Source organism: Tauraco erythrolophus, chromosome 6, assembly GCF_009769465.1.
Source record: "Tauraco erythrolophus isolate bTauEry1 chromosome 6, bTauEry1.pri, whole genome shotgun sequence".
Taxonomy (NCBI): Eukaryota; Metazoa; Chordata; class Aves; order Musophagiformes; family Musophagidae; genus Tauraco; species Tauraco erythrolophus.
The window spans coordinates 16034156-16048824 of NC_141470.1; positions in this window are offsets into that span (position 1 = coordinate 16034156).

Sequence of the window (14669 nt, forward strand, 5' to 3'; positions counted from 1 at the left end):
CTTTCAAGCATTTTCTGGCTTGTGTGATTTTAGCCTGCATTTTCTCTGCTTTGGAGGAGTGAAGGATGTTCAGATAGAAGAAATGGGCAGCTTTCAGATTTTGTTTCCTTATATGAAATGAGTCTGAATCCTCATATGTCTGAAATCTGCCAATCATTTGTAGTATTTTAGATGGAAAATGCTTGGCTTAACCATGGTAGATATCACTAGGAAAAAAATTATATTACATATGCTCCACGTGTTATATGTAATTAGTGGAAATCAAAGCTCTGTTGCAATGGTTTTTGTCTTTGCTTTTCGTAGTGTCAACTTTCTTGCACATTCCTCTGAAACAGCTGGTGCCAGCCATTGTCCTTCACAGAACTGTGGCCCAGGTGGCCCAGAGCTGTGACACAGGCTGCAGATGGGTGAGAGATACTTGGGGAAGAAAGGGTGGGAGGAGCTTATGTACCTAGAATGGTTTTCTGCCCCCATTTGGGTCAAGCCACTTGCCATTCCTGGAATATGAAAAGAATCTACCAAGAGGTACAGACGGGACTGCAAGGTGGTTTGCTATGCTCCAGTTCTCTTGGTCTCCAGGAGGTCCAGAAGGGAGAACAATAACATTTATTTTTCTTCGTTGCTTTTGTGCAAAATAGTAGATAAGCTTTTAAGTCCTAATAATGTGGGAAAAAAAGCTATGGAAAATATTCCTTTTGTGGGAGCTAGATGGCGCCGTGGGTTAATGCTCCAGCCTTTTATCTGGCGATGTTCTGGGGCAAATGCGCTTTGGTCAGATAACAACCTGGCAATTAGCTTGCTTGTGGGAATTTAGGTCTAGATCAACGGAAGTATTCCGATTCCTAAATCCTGCTGGGTGCCCAGCCTCTCCTGGACACCAGCAAGGACTCGTAGCTGGAATTGTACCACTACAAATTGAGCCATGTTCCTCAGCAGACACCAGTACTTGCTACCACAGGAGCCACTTGCTCGCCCTGGTGGTGGGCTCTAAAAAGAGAGGTGACTGAGACAGCAGAAACCCTGCACTTACATTAATATACCCAGGTGGAGAAAAGTACAACTGCTGGCCCTGCACCTGAGTTTAATCTCTGCTTATCAGCCATAAAAGTCTTCTGTAATTTTTTTGAAGTCACTCAAGTTATGAAAAGCCGACGTAAGAAACCAACAACCCATAATTCCTCTGGCAACACTGAGATGTATTTCCGTTTTTTCGGGCTATTTCTGTGGTAGTGTTGTTAAAGGATATTTGCCTGGAATCATCAAAACTTTCCGCTGAATTATTAAAAAAAAAAAAAAAATTAAAGCACAATAGAACAAACTGGAAAGCACAGCTCTGTGCACAAATGTCAGCACACTGTTGGGCATGGGATTCGTATTCAGACAAAGTCCGGCTCTTTCTTTTTGTGGGAAAAAGAGTCTTACTTAAAAACAAATGGCTTATAAAACAATGCAAAGAGACCAGGGAAGACCACTTTATTGTGAAAAACTGAAAATTCAAAGAACACAATGTGAGAACTTAAAGAGCAGTCAGCGATGGGAGCAGCTACGGGACAATTTGGAGGATCATCAGTGGGGACTGGAAACCGTTTCATGGGGGTTAAATATCCAGCTCAACTCGATACACTGAATTGTTTTCTGTAGCTGGTATGAAGCAAATTCAGGGATGACCAGCTTCAAACTCTCCACCCTGCAACCCTACACCATCATCACTGACCCCAGCTGTTAGCAGAAAGGGAGCTGGATAACTGGCCTGGGAAATGAGTTATCCTTTGGCCTCTAGGATGGTTGAAACATAGGGATGCCATCACCAGTCTCAGCGGTGCAGGTACACGAGAGGCTTCCATGTTCGGTTGAAATGGCAGGCAGGTTTCAGAGCTGCGCGGTGGTGTCCAGACTGGAGCTTTTTTCAGCCTTCCTCTTGGGGGCATCTGGTGACGTTTCCAACCTGAAGTGCCACTGGTGGCACCTGGGGAGGTGCAGTGGGAGACCCGGGCCTTGCCGCCACCGCCGGGGACGGGCAGCTCTGCCCTCTGGGGCCCTTCCTGCCTGTTCTCTTCTGCCGATTTCCAACGCGGGCTCCACTGCTCCGCAAGCAGTAAGCAAGGGCTCAATTGGTTTCAAGCTTCTAAAACAAAAAAAAAAAAAACAAACCCAAAAAACCCCCAAGACAGAAAAATAATACAGCTTAGACAAAGTACCTTGGGCAGAAGTTCCCAAGATTTGTTCCAGCAAAGAAAGAAGGTGCGTAAGGGGCACTACTGAGAGGACAGATGTTCATTATGGGGCACATTCTTAAAGCTTTACTACTTCTTCCTATTTTTTTCCTGACATTTGCTGTTTTATACTCTCTGGCAACCGGCAGAGCTCCACCGATGCTGACTTGCAGAGCCCATAGAGATACGAAGGAAATATTTTTCCTAGCAACAAGCGGCACACGAAAACATTAAGAAATGCTTCCCCTGCTCATATTTCCCTTCATTTTTTTCAGTCATCTGGTGCTGAGATAAGAGCGGGTAAGTGGGGCCCGGTTGTGGCCCTCTCAGCTGAATGTGGTAACTGGAAGCAGGTTTGAGTCCCAGAGCAAACACATGATGCATGGACACCGTTTCCTCTCCCTTTATGTGTTTGAAAACCTGAGAGGGAAACTGAGAGTGGTGCTTCATCCTGACATGGTATTTTCTGTTTTCTGCCTGCTGGTGAGACAGAGTTGAAGTGTTAACGTTATTTTAACTAAGGTGTAGTTTTCTAGTATTGAATTATTTGCCATGTGGGGGCAATGACTGGTACTTGTGTCTGCTTGTGAGTAACTCCCCCTTCTTTTCTGTCCTTGCTCAGCCATGCTGAAACAGCATTCGCAGATGTGAGGGCAGCGTCTGCGGCAGAAAGGCTTTGTCAACACCAGCAAATCACTATTTCTGCCTCTGCAAGGTCAGCTTCTGAAGGCAATGTGTCTGCGACTACGGCTGCACAACCGGTGAGGAACAAGAATTGTCAGGAAGAGTTTCGAAATTACACAGTATTAGTGGATAGAGCAAAAACATTATCATGGTAGAGCCAACCTCTCTTGCACCCATAGGGTGAATTTTTTGTGAGTAACTTCAGCGGGGTTAGGATGAAGACCAGGAGGTTCTTACTCATCACTTGGTGGGTTACTGACAAGAAGAACATCTGCAGAACATGTTCCTGTGTCATAAGTATATTTCCTGAGTTTGTGCTCTAGTATTTTAGAAGAATTTATCCTTTAGAAAAGCTCAATATAGCAAACTGAAAAGCTTTGTTTGCAGTGGAACACTTGTTTCTGTAGTTGTTTAGAAATAGTTTGCATAACGATAGGAACAGATTTGTAAAACTGGTTTGAAAGCTGCATGTAAGCAGCAGAATACGCACTCGAGGCAGACATACATGTCCCAAGATAAGAAACTATCCTGCAGGCTTAAACTGGAGATAAAAATCTTATATTTTACCTGAATGTATATCTACATTACAATATGGTTCTTACAGACTCTGCTTAGTACTTCCATGGTTCCTCTGTGCTGAGCTGGAGCTGGGTTTTTTTTTTTCAGTGCAACTGCAATAGACCCATATTACGATGATTTAGCAAACTTCAAAAGAAAATTGAGTTGTGAAGGATAAAGTTTTAAAAATAATCCCTCAGAGTTTTTTTTAGCTGAACTTGAACTCTTAACGGGTTTCAGATTTGCCAGTCACTCTTTATAATTTATCCGGGAATTGTATTACAGTGAACATCCTAACATGTAGGGACCAGATAGAAGACCTAAAGGCTCTATTGTGTGAGGAAGGCCATATTTTCTGTTTTATCCTTCACTTTGGAGAGGAAAACAATTTGAGGAAATGGTGTGTTGATCAGTGTGTTGTACACCTCGTGTTCCATACAATGAGAGATACAAGGCAATTGCCTTCTATCAATTCAAATAGTGTACTGTGAGTACATTGGTAAGGTAAATACCCTGTTCATACCTTGTTTAATGTTTTTTTTATTATTTATTTTCTGAGCTGTTACTGAAAGATTCTAATGTAACTCAGATTAAATTCAAAAGCATTTATTTATTTCAAGATAGAAGTGGAAACATCCCCTGCTCGCAGCTAATAATAGGACTGACATTGTTAAACAATTAAACTGAAAAATATTAATAATAAGTGCTTCATGCATGTTAAACAAAACTTCAATAATCGCTCTCTTTTATTGTTCAACTGTACGTATGAGTCATAAGGAAAGTGTTAATGTTCAGGATCGGATATGAATCATGTATTTGTGAACAACCTTCCAAGGCCAGCACTGAAAGCCCAAACACACTTATTCTTTGTAGTTAGTCAGCTCTGCGTTTGGAAACTGAAAGTGTAATCAAAGTGAGAGTTTGTTTATTAACTAGCGGATGCTCTGCATCTTATTTACACAGATTGATAACAGGAGGTAAAAATAAGGAAAAAAGCTGGTAATGCATGGAGCACTGTGTCCCTGGGGTACAAATCACAAAAGGAACCTGAGCAGCAGTAGCACTAGCCATTAAATGCTGAAAGCATTCTGTGACTTTAAAAGGAAATCCCCTATTCATGAAGGGAATCCATATGGCACCCTATTTGTGAGGAGAGGTACCCCATTCTCTTAAAAGCTGACTTGCAGCATTTATGGTTTTGACTGCTTTAGCATTAGGGTGAGAGAATTCACTTCAAGGGGAGCAAACAAAACAAGTGAAATGCACTGAAGTAACTTGGGTGTTATTATATATTGTATTGATTTGCATTATGGATAGAAATTGAAATTACTGAATGACAAGCTTTTGTGGTGGTTGTATTTGAACATGCTAAGGAAGTCAGGTTCTTTGTATAAAGTGATTTCACCTGGTAATTATTTCCAATCATTGGTATAAGTATGTTCCTAATTGGCCTGTCTTTGGGGAAGGTGTATAGTGAAAGGAGAGTTAGGTTGTTTGTTCTGGAGGAGAGACAGAGGTAACTGTTAGGACTTATGCCCAGTATTACAGGGTAAGAAAAGTTTCTAAGTGCTAGCTGTGGTTTAGGGGAGACCTCTGGAAATCTAGTTCAGCCTCTGATACAGCCTGACCTCAAAAAAACCTGTTTTTCTAGTCTGTTTTCCCAACTGTGAAATGGATCCTGAAAAGCATTTGGTCAAGCTGCTTATAGTCCAAGGCACAATCCTTCCTTTACTCAGGGAATTACTATTGAATTTTAGTGCTGGGAGTGTATGATTTATGCCGTTATGACATACAGTGTGGAACTGATTTGGGATATGACTGAATCAGTGTGGCTTTTGTAAAGGTATGTGTTTGTTTATCTAGCTCTGTCTTGGCGTTCTCATAATTTTGAAATATACTTAACTTCTAGCAAAACCAAAAGTTTTCATGTTTCTGTGTATCTAAGGCTAATGTAACATTAGCAGTCTAATCTCTTAAGATCATAAAAATTGAAGTATTAATGATAATATTGAAAAGAAGCAAAAAGTGGTTTAAATAGCCCAGCGAGGCTTTGACTGAGCCTGCATTTGAATAGAGAATTCCTGGCCCTATGCTCCTACCACTAAACCTCACTTAGAGATAAGAAATGACATATATTTGCAAAATGTGTTCATGCACAAACTATTCTGCTTGAGAGCCTGCATAACTGGTTTTGCCACACACTGAAATATGACTTGTGCTCTCAGGTGACAGGATGCTTAGAGTCACAGCTGGCACTCTCCTGGCTGTTCTTGGAGGCTACTGCAGCCACCTCCATGTTGCTCCATGGCTTGGGACTTGCCTTCAAAATTTCATGGAGAGAAATGTGGGGTTTTTTGGCTTTTAGCTTTAAAGGAGGTAATGGTTAGTATGCTACTCAAAGGAGATTTAATTGAAGTGAGATTTAGTGATAGCTGACCAAGCAGAAACACATCTAAAGTACAAATCAACTGTGATTTTTACATGTAAGCTTAATTTCCCAACAACTTTGTAGTCTATTCCGTTTCTCAAATATAAAATTTTGTTTCTGATGTGTTAACATTCACATGTTTAAAGCCAGACAGTTGCACAAGGTTTACAATAACAGAATCAAATATATAAATAATTCACAGAATCACAGAATGTTAGGGATTGGAAGGGACCTCAAAGGATCATCTAGTCCAATCCCCCTGCCGGAGCAGGACCACCTAGATCAGATCCCACAAGAACGCATCCAGGCAGGTTTTGAACATCTCCAGAGAAGGAGACTCCACAACCTCTCTGGGCAGCCTGTTCCAGTGTTCTGTTACCCTTACTGGGAAGAAGTCCCTCCTCATGTTTAAGTGGAACCTCCTATGTTCCAGCATATATCCATTTCCCCTTGTCCTATCATTGGATGCCAGTGAGAAGAGCCTGGCTCCATCCTCATGACAGTCACCCTTTACATATTTATTCAAAGCAGTTCATTGTGCTGTTTTGGTTTGTATTAATGTTCTGATTAAACAGCTGGGTCTTTTTTGAGTAGGGCCAGATCTGTCTATCACTGCTACTTTCTTCTGTTGCAGAAATATAAATTGACATTTGGTTAGGAATTTTTCCTCCCTCAGCCTGTGTTGTGTTCTTTGTTATTTCTAAGCAGTATGCCCCATCTGCTCTGTTTAAGCAGAAGTAGGGAAACTTCTACTTTTAAAATAAAAGCAAACCAGACAGTTTGCACATTTTCAAATTTAGTCTTTTTAATTTTGTGACACCGTATAGGTCTCATCTTCCTTGTGCAATTTCAGTTAGAGTACAAAGCCAACTGTTCAAACCAATGGCCTGTTGATGCTTTATGGCAAAGTACTTTCTGAAGGCTGAAATAAAAATTCTGCATTCAAATGTACTAAATTTAAACATCCTATTGAATACATTTGGATCAGTCTGTCTTGCTATTTGGACAACATTTATTTTATTTCTTGGTATCAGATAGTGTCTCTGAATGACAATATCTGTGGATGTATCTGTATTTATCCCCAGCTGAAAACTTGCAGTTATATGCTGTAGCACAGATCAGGAAGATGCACTTCCATTGCAACATAGTGTGAGCTGACACCTTTTTCTCTCTTGCTTTTATGTTTGCCACTGTCTGGCAAGAGAACTGCCCAAAAGAAAGGGACTTCCCTGCAGCGCAGGAGTTACTCTTCTCTTAATGTCTCTCCTTGTTATTGTTAATGAAGCATGCCCTGCTTCACTAACATGAAGATTCACTAACAAAAGGATGGAGCTGATGCACTATTGCTCTGTTGGTGGTGCAGTTTAACTCTGTTAGACTGGAGGAGTTTAAAGATGTCTTACAACCTTTCCTGTTATCTCTCTTCTGCGTGATGCTGTGCAGTCCATATCCATAATTTAGGGTGCAGTCTAGTAATTTTCCTTATTTTTGGCTTTAGCAGTAGGTCAGATTTATTGAATTTTTTTCTCATTAGAGGATTAAGTTTGTCTGCCGTTTCTTGTCTGCGAAGAGTCTTTCTGACTTCTGCCTGCCTTCAGCAGGGTCAGCTAGCAAAGCTTGCCGCCTTCTCAAGGTTGAAAATTCAAACTTTGCTGCTGTACATTGTCTGGGAGTTAAATAATGACTGTGCTGAGCTGATTAAGAGAGAACATTCAGTTTCCTTATTGCTGATGAAAGGGCTGGAATACGTGTCCAAGTCCCATTAGTGGAAATCTAGTCACTGCTGAACTATGCAAGATTTTCAGAACTCCTGTAGTAAAAATGTACAAATATGAGGTATGCAAGAGGAAAAAAGAACCAATTTTATGAGCTGTTTCTGCACTATTGCAGTGAAACTTTTTTTTGGGGTAAAAAACCCCAAAACAATAAAACAGGGCCATAATCTTTGTTGGTAGCAGGATCAAATAATTGTTACTTTTTGTAGTTTGAAGGCACACGGAGTATCTATATAGCATAGTAGTTGCACATCTCACCCTAACAATATCCAGACTCTGACAAGCAATATACCTGCAGAAAACCAGACCAGCTGCCAAGCTCTCAGTGATGGGGCCATGAATGGAGTCAAACTAAAAATGGTCCCTTCCGAGTTGCACTTTTTAGATGCTTGTATTTAGTGATGCTCAGCTGCTTATAGGAGTTACTGAGCACCTGACTTTATCAGACCCTGTGCTGTTGAGAGAACAGAATGAGCCATTCTTCCTTTTTTCCTCCTGTATCTATTGAAAGATCCCACGTGAATAATTCAGCCAGTCCCAAAGGAGTGCTGAAGCCTTGGCTTCACAGTGATTATTCAGGAAAAGGAGGAAGGATCGTCCTGTTGTGAATGTCCTTAAGGCTGCTCCAGCCAGTTTATAACATCTTCATTGCTGTATCAAGACCTTGAGGTTGGGGCCCTAGATGAGAAATGTGTGGGCTTTTTTTCCAGAAATATGAATGTTACTGTTAAAAGCAATTATTAGGAGATATTTAATATTCTTTCAACAAAGAAACTAGTTGAATTCCTGTAATCTGAGAGAAAAATAGAGGACAGAACTAGGTATAAAATAACAGCAATGGAAAAGATACCTGGTTGATTTTAGGCTTTTACATGCTGTTATCAGTATATAGTAAGGAAAAAATGCACATCAGAGGCATTTATTGTTTAAGTTAAAAGCTGTCCATAATATGCTGATTACAAAGTCCACTTTACTGAATAAGTATTGGCAATGGCTTGTAGGTACGAAAATAAGTATATTAATAACTCCAGATTCTATTTTTTCAGATGACCTTTATTCTATTGATAACATTTTACTGATCACATTCGTTTGCTAAATAAACTTCTTCCTAGAAATAAGACTATGGTAACTTTACTCTTAAATGACTAAATTGCTACTGAGTTCTAATACGACAGCTTCAAGAGTTGTGTACTGTAGACCAACGACTCTCTCAGAAAGCATTTTATTTTGCAGGAAGAGATGTACGATAGGAGAAAACCATGCATCCACAAAAAGCTACTGCACTCCCTGTCAAATAGGGAGTGTGAGGCCAAAGGCAGACCAGAAGGGAGAATTTGTACAGCTCCTTTGTTCCATGAGGAGTATTCCTCAACAATGAGAGTGTTTCAGTCAGCCTCTAAACAATGATAACAGTGACAACATTGAAAAATATGATTAGGATGGAAAGTAGATTGTATTTTTTATTCCTCCACCCCCCATGCCCATTTTGCTAGCAACAAAAAACTAACTGGCATTCAGCCCAAGTATTTTAAATATTGGAATAGCTCACTGGGTTCGCATTCCCATAGTTCCCTGCAGTTGATACCTTTCACCGGGCTATTGATAATCACAGGTTTTTGTTTGCTTCTTCCACTTTAGCAGCTTTGTGGTTTGGGTGGCTGTTTGTATAGTATTATTAACGCATACACTGCTAGCCTGTCATTCTGGACAACTATTTCATATTCATGTGCGTTTATCATCACTCCTCTACAGCTCTCTTGGCAATTTTTAGGCAGGTAAATGTACTACGCTGAATTGCAGAGAAAGGTACTGATACTAGGAAACAGCTCACAGAGATTTAGTAGCTTAGACAGTTTATAGTGGGAGGTGTAAGAGATAAAAGAAGAGTGTCGTATTTACTCGTATACGAGATGCTAATGAGTGCCATAAAATCTGACCTAAGGCATCAGATCAGAAAGTTGTTTTATGGTGGTTTGTTGGTTTGGGTTTTTTTGGTTTTTTTTTTTTTTTTTTTTTGAGATAGGTACACCTAACACACTAATATTTTGAAGTACACTTGTCTGCCTTCTGGTTTTATTGTCTTCAGATTTGCCCAGTCGTAATATTCTTTCCATTAACATTAGAAACACAAGCAAAATCCTGATTGCTCTGAGTATGAAGTAGAAAAAATCCTACAAATATTGTGAGAACAGTTTAGGATACATTTGGATACACCTGTTCTTTCTTAAACAGTGAAACAGCTCTGGATCTGGATGAGGTTTATGATAAATTAAGGGATTCAAAACTATTCCAGGGTAGGGTGTTGAGTTCCAAATTGGGGAACTGGAAGTGTCTGACAGGTGTTCTTATTAGAGCTGAGTAAGTCTGGTGTGCCTGGAAAAAACTCAGGTAGTCAAATTCAGTACAACTGTATTGCTTTTGACTGAAATTAGGGCCTGCATTAGGTCCTTATAATGATACATTCAGTTCTTGAATGGGCATTCCATCTGTCTTTTCCTGAAATTGAAAGGGTTTTTTAATAAAAACTCTGATTTTGGCTCATTTCTGTTGGAAAGCGCCCCCTACGAGATTTGTTGATTTCCAGTGCAACCAGAGAGGAGTCAAAGATATTTACAAGTCACGTTTCCGCACGCTGGTACTCGAAAATGCAAAGAGTTTTGCTCTGCAAATAATGTGTGTTCAGTCCCTCATTCCTCAGCTTGAGTGGATGTTATTTGTCATAACTCTTTAGAAATTTTTAGGTAGCCAGGCTGCACCTGCACGTTTAAAAGGAGCAGAGCAGATGCCTCTAGTTTTTGTGGCTGTTCCATTCAGGTTATTTCCTCATTACACCAAGACTGTGCTGGCTCAAACCTACCATTGTGTTAAACAGAACATGTAATAATCTATTTAAAATATAACAAATTTATCACTTGGCTCAGGTCAAAGGTGCATGGCTTCAAAGGCTCTAATTAAATTGCAATGATGTAGAATGTGGCTTTATCTATATAGATTACAGACTGATGGTTGGGTGGTTTGGTTTGTTTTTTTAAAACCTATTGAGTTCAATATTGCAAAACTCTTGTAAGATGTTTCCCATCATTGCTGTCAATAAAAGTGTTAAAATAAATCCAGATTTTCCCATTAGATTCTTTCCCTTTTCCTTGCTAGAAACACTCAGTATATAAATTGTTCTGATTAGCTGTGCCATGGTATCACTGTTCTTCCTTGCTGTCTCAGTCTTCCATTTCCTTCATTTGCTGTCCAAGTTCCCATAGCTTCCTTTCTCTGACTTTACTAGTGCTGCAGTCTGTAAACTCTTTACAAAGATGCCACAGATGGGGAAATATGTCTGGTTTTAGTTCAATTTTGGATGTGGAATTCAAGCCATACTTAAGTTTGTAAACTGTTTAGGTCAAAATGTAATTGTGTGCTGGATTCTATAGGATAACTTCAACATTACCTTGAACCATGGCCCTTTCAAGGATTTGAACTGAAATTTAATGGTTTGCAAGGCTTCAATCAGTGATTTTTGGAGATGATTAGGAAGACCGTGAGCCGGGGCGACATCCTTTAACATCTACTCTGAGTAGAACCTAGTGATTTTACACAGCTCTGTTTAAATGCAACTAAAACCACTTTGTTCAGGAAAGCAGAGTTAATTCTAATGTCTCATAAGCTGGCCATGTAGATTGTCTACGAATTATATTCCAAAGTACTGTTAGACAGATGAATAGCGAGGTTATTTCACTTTGGACAAGGTAGATAGGCAGATAGCATTGAATTGTTGGATTGAAAGTTAGAAAAATAAGAAATGTAAGAAAGATGTGAAAAAGACTTGGGTTGAAGTTAAAACAAGTTAGGTGCTAAACCAGTAAAAAGTAAAAATGTAGGTAACAGGAGTTAGAGTTGTGAAGTAAAGGGGGAAAGGCTGTATATAGCCACACTCGGCCATGGTGTAGCTTCTCTGAAGCCAGTGGAGTGGCTCCCAATTAAAGCAGGGATAGTTTTTACTTTGTAACAGAAGTATTGGCAAAGCAGAGAAAATAATTGTAGCCAAATCCAGGGCAAATTCGTTTGCTATTTATGACCTTTCTTCACTGAAGGGAGAATGCTGAAGAATGAGGTCATTTGTGGCATTTTGACTCAGTCAAGTGTGTGCTGTCAGAGAAGATGGTTCTCGGACAGTCAAGATGTTTCCAGAAAGTAAGATAGCCAAGGCTTCAGCTCTACAATCTACTAATGATATCAAACTCAATATTGAGTGGTTTTCATGGTCAGTAGTTTAGAAACAGTAGTGAGGATGGAAATACTAATTCTGTAAATAAAATATCATTTTTCTACTTGATTTCATAATTTTCTATTTCTCAGTGTCAATGAAACTCTCCTGAGTATAAAGGGACAAACATTCTTCTTCCGATTTTTTTTTCCTTTTGAGTAGCCAGAACCGTATGTTCTACTTGCCTGTAATCAGTGAATCACCATTTGCTTCAGATTCCCTTGTAAAATGACGTGTTCATTTAAGTCTTGTGTGTAAAAAAATTCAAAGGTCCGGTTTTGGAAGCTTGCATGAGCAACTAGTCAAGTGAATGGTCTTGTTAAATTCAGTGGAAATGCTCACATGCATTTTTTGCGAGATCAGGCACACCAGATGATAAGCTGTGTTTTATTACAGCATACTCTATGCTTTGGCCAGTATAAAACAGTGACGTTTTGCAATATATTTTTATATATATATATATTTAAAATTTTTTGGCAGAAAAATTCACTGATATTCAGAAATCTGGAAAGCAGATACTGCAGAAATAATTCACTATGTAAGGATGAAGAGGAGGAAAACAGATTTATTATAATTTTCCTTGCAACACATTTAAATTCGGTATGTATGGTCTTAAAAAGAGCATAAGTGAGAGCCAACTGCCTACAGAGAACTCCTTCCCTTTTTCTTCCCCCAGTCTTTTCTTCCAGTGCAGCCAAGTCATTTCTTGTAGTAAACTGCTGAGTCAATACATTTAAAAACTCACCAACTGTTTCTTACTTCTATATAGTTAACTGATAAGGACCTGTTTAAGGGTTACACCCTTCCGTATTTACAATGTTAAGGCAAACATGGTTATAGGAAGCAATTACACTTAAAATTTACAGTGAGTATTATACAGTATCACAGTATTATTTTGACATATTTAATTTAATTTGTGTGTGCATGCTAATGCAGTGCTAGAAGCTGGAGGGCTGCGTTCATGATGACAGATAGAGCAGGCTGCTGCCAAGCAGCTTCCTCACAGAACCTTCTCTCAGGCTTTCAATTGACCTAATCCTTGATGCTCTTAGAAACAGGCAAGTCCTTCAGTCCCCTTTACTATTTCAAACTCTGGCTGCAGCAAGAAGTTGCTGTTTATTGGAACAAGAGATAAATCATACCGGAAATGGCAACCCAAGCTATGGGAAATAGTTCTTTTTCCCCCTTTATGTATTAGTGTCCTTTTTATCTCTCTGTGGGAATTTAGGAGATTCTTAGATGACTGCAGAGGAACACGGAGGAGTGTTGCAAGTTCCAGGTTCAGAGCGAGCTCTGCACAGTCATAGGGGAGTTCTGCTGAAATAACAAGAATGAGAATCTGCAAAGTTTATAAAAACTACTCCATAAATGTATGCAATGGAATGGAAATGGTGTTTCTTCCAAAAGTTTTTAAAACATTCTGCTGAATTTAGTAGATGATTTTAGATAGAACCATCAGTGCAAATACATTCAGATTAAGGTGATTTTTCTTTTTAGATCAAAACTATAAACCATAATTTAATGACATATAAAAAGATGTTTGAAAGCTCTATTTTGGATTCCTAAAATTTGCATGTCAAAGACAAAATAATAAATATTTTGTGGTTTGGGTGTTTAATTGTAAACAGTCAAGAACCTTCACCCTATCATGTCTCCTCATTTCCTACTCTCATGGATGATGTTTGGCCAAAGCCAAAAGAGAGTTTTAAACAGTGTTCTTTCCATGCTCCCTCTGTCTCCTCCTTTCACCTTTTGGGTAACTTAAGAAAAAGCAGCTGTTTAAAGGGTGAAAAACTCAAGAACTATCTCTGGGACATGGCAGGATTAAACAATGTGGAAACATGCAATTTCTGTTTAGGATGAACTACTAAAGGGATAACAGGGACCAGGATTATAGTTAGGAAGAATCTAATCTTTATTTTTTTCCCCCAACGGCTAAAATAGAAGATTGAAATTCACATCTGCTGTCCTCTGTCTTCTCATTTTTCTGTCTTACCTTTAAGTTTTCTGGACCTCATTTATCAAATGTATCCAGGTCATTGGTGCCGCAGTTTCTCTTCCTCTTCTTTTAAAACTAAATGGTAACCACTGCAAATGAATTTTGAGACATGATCTTGCAGTGTATATTAGGAACAATCTGAGGAAACCCACTGAATGGAAGCTTCTCAATTCAGATGAGCAAAAAGATATAATGTCTGGACTCAGGCTAGGCTTGGCTATGACACGTGGGCTGAATTCTTCAGCTGTGTCAAAAGTGAGGTCTTTGGTGAGTGTCGGTGCAGCACAGATTTTGAATGGTGGCATATGTCGTATCCGAAGCTGAGGCGTGAGTGACATTCAGGCACCAGCAGTAAGGTGACAGCTCAAGTAAGGGATTCCAAGATTTCCAGTCTGCTCTCATAAATTTACTCAAGGTCTGCTTGTAGTACTTACCTCTTTCCTGGGCATGACTCCCTTTTTTCCACTGGATTTCATGGCGAGTTACTTACTCTGATAACCTTTATGCCTTTGAAAATCTCCCCCAACAATATTTATCTGATGTATGATCCATTCCAAGGACATTATGAAATTAAATTTGACTGTCTCTAGGGCTTTTGAAAATCCTGGATTTTAGAAAAGCTAGTAGTTATCAATTGTTTTATTGTTAGCTCATTTGCAGTTTTTTTGAGTGGGTAAAGAGCAGCATACTTTTGTGTTGCCTGCGGTTTCCTTTTGGAGTATTAACCTTAGGCTGATTTTTAGGGATGTCACAG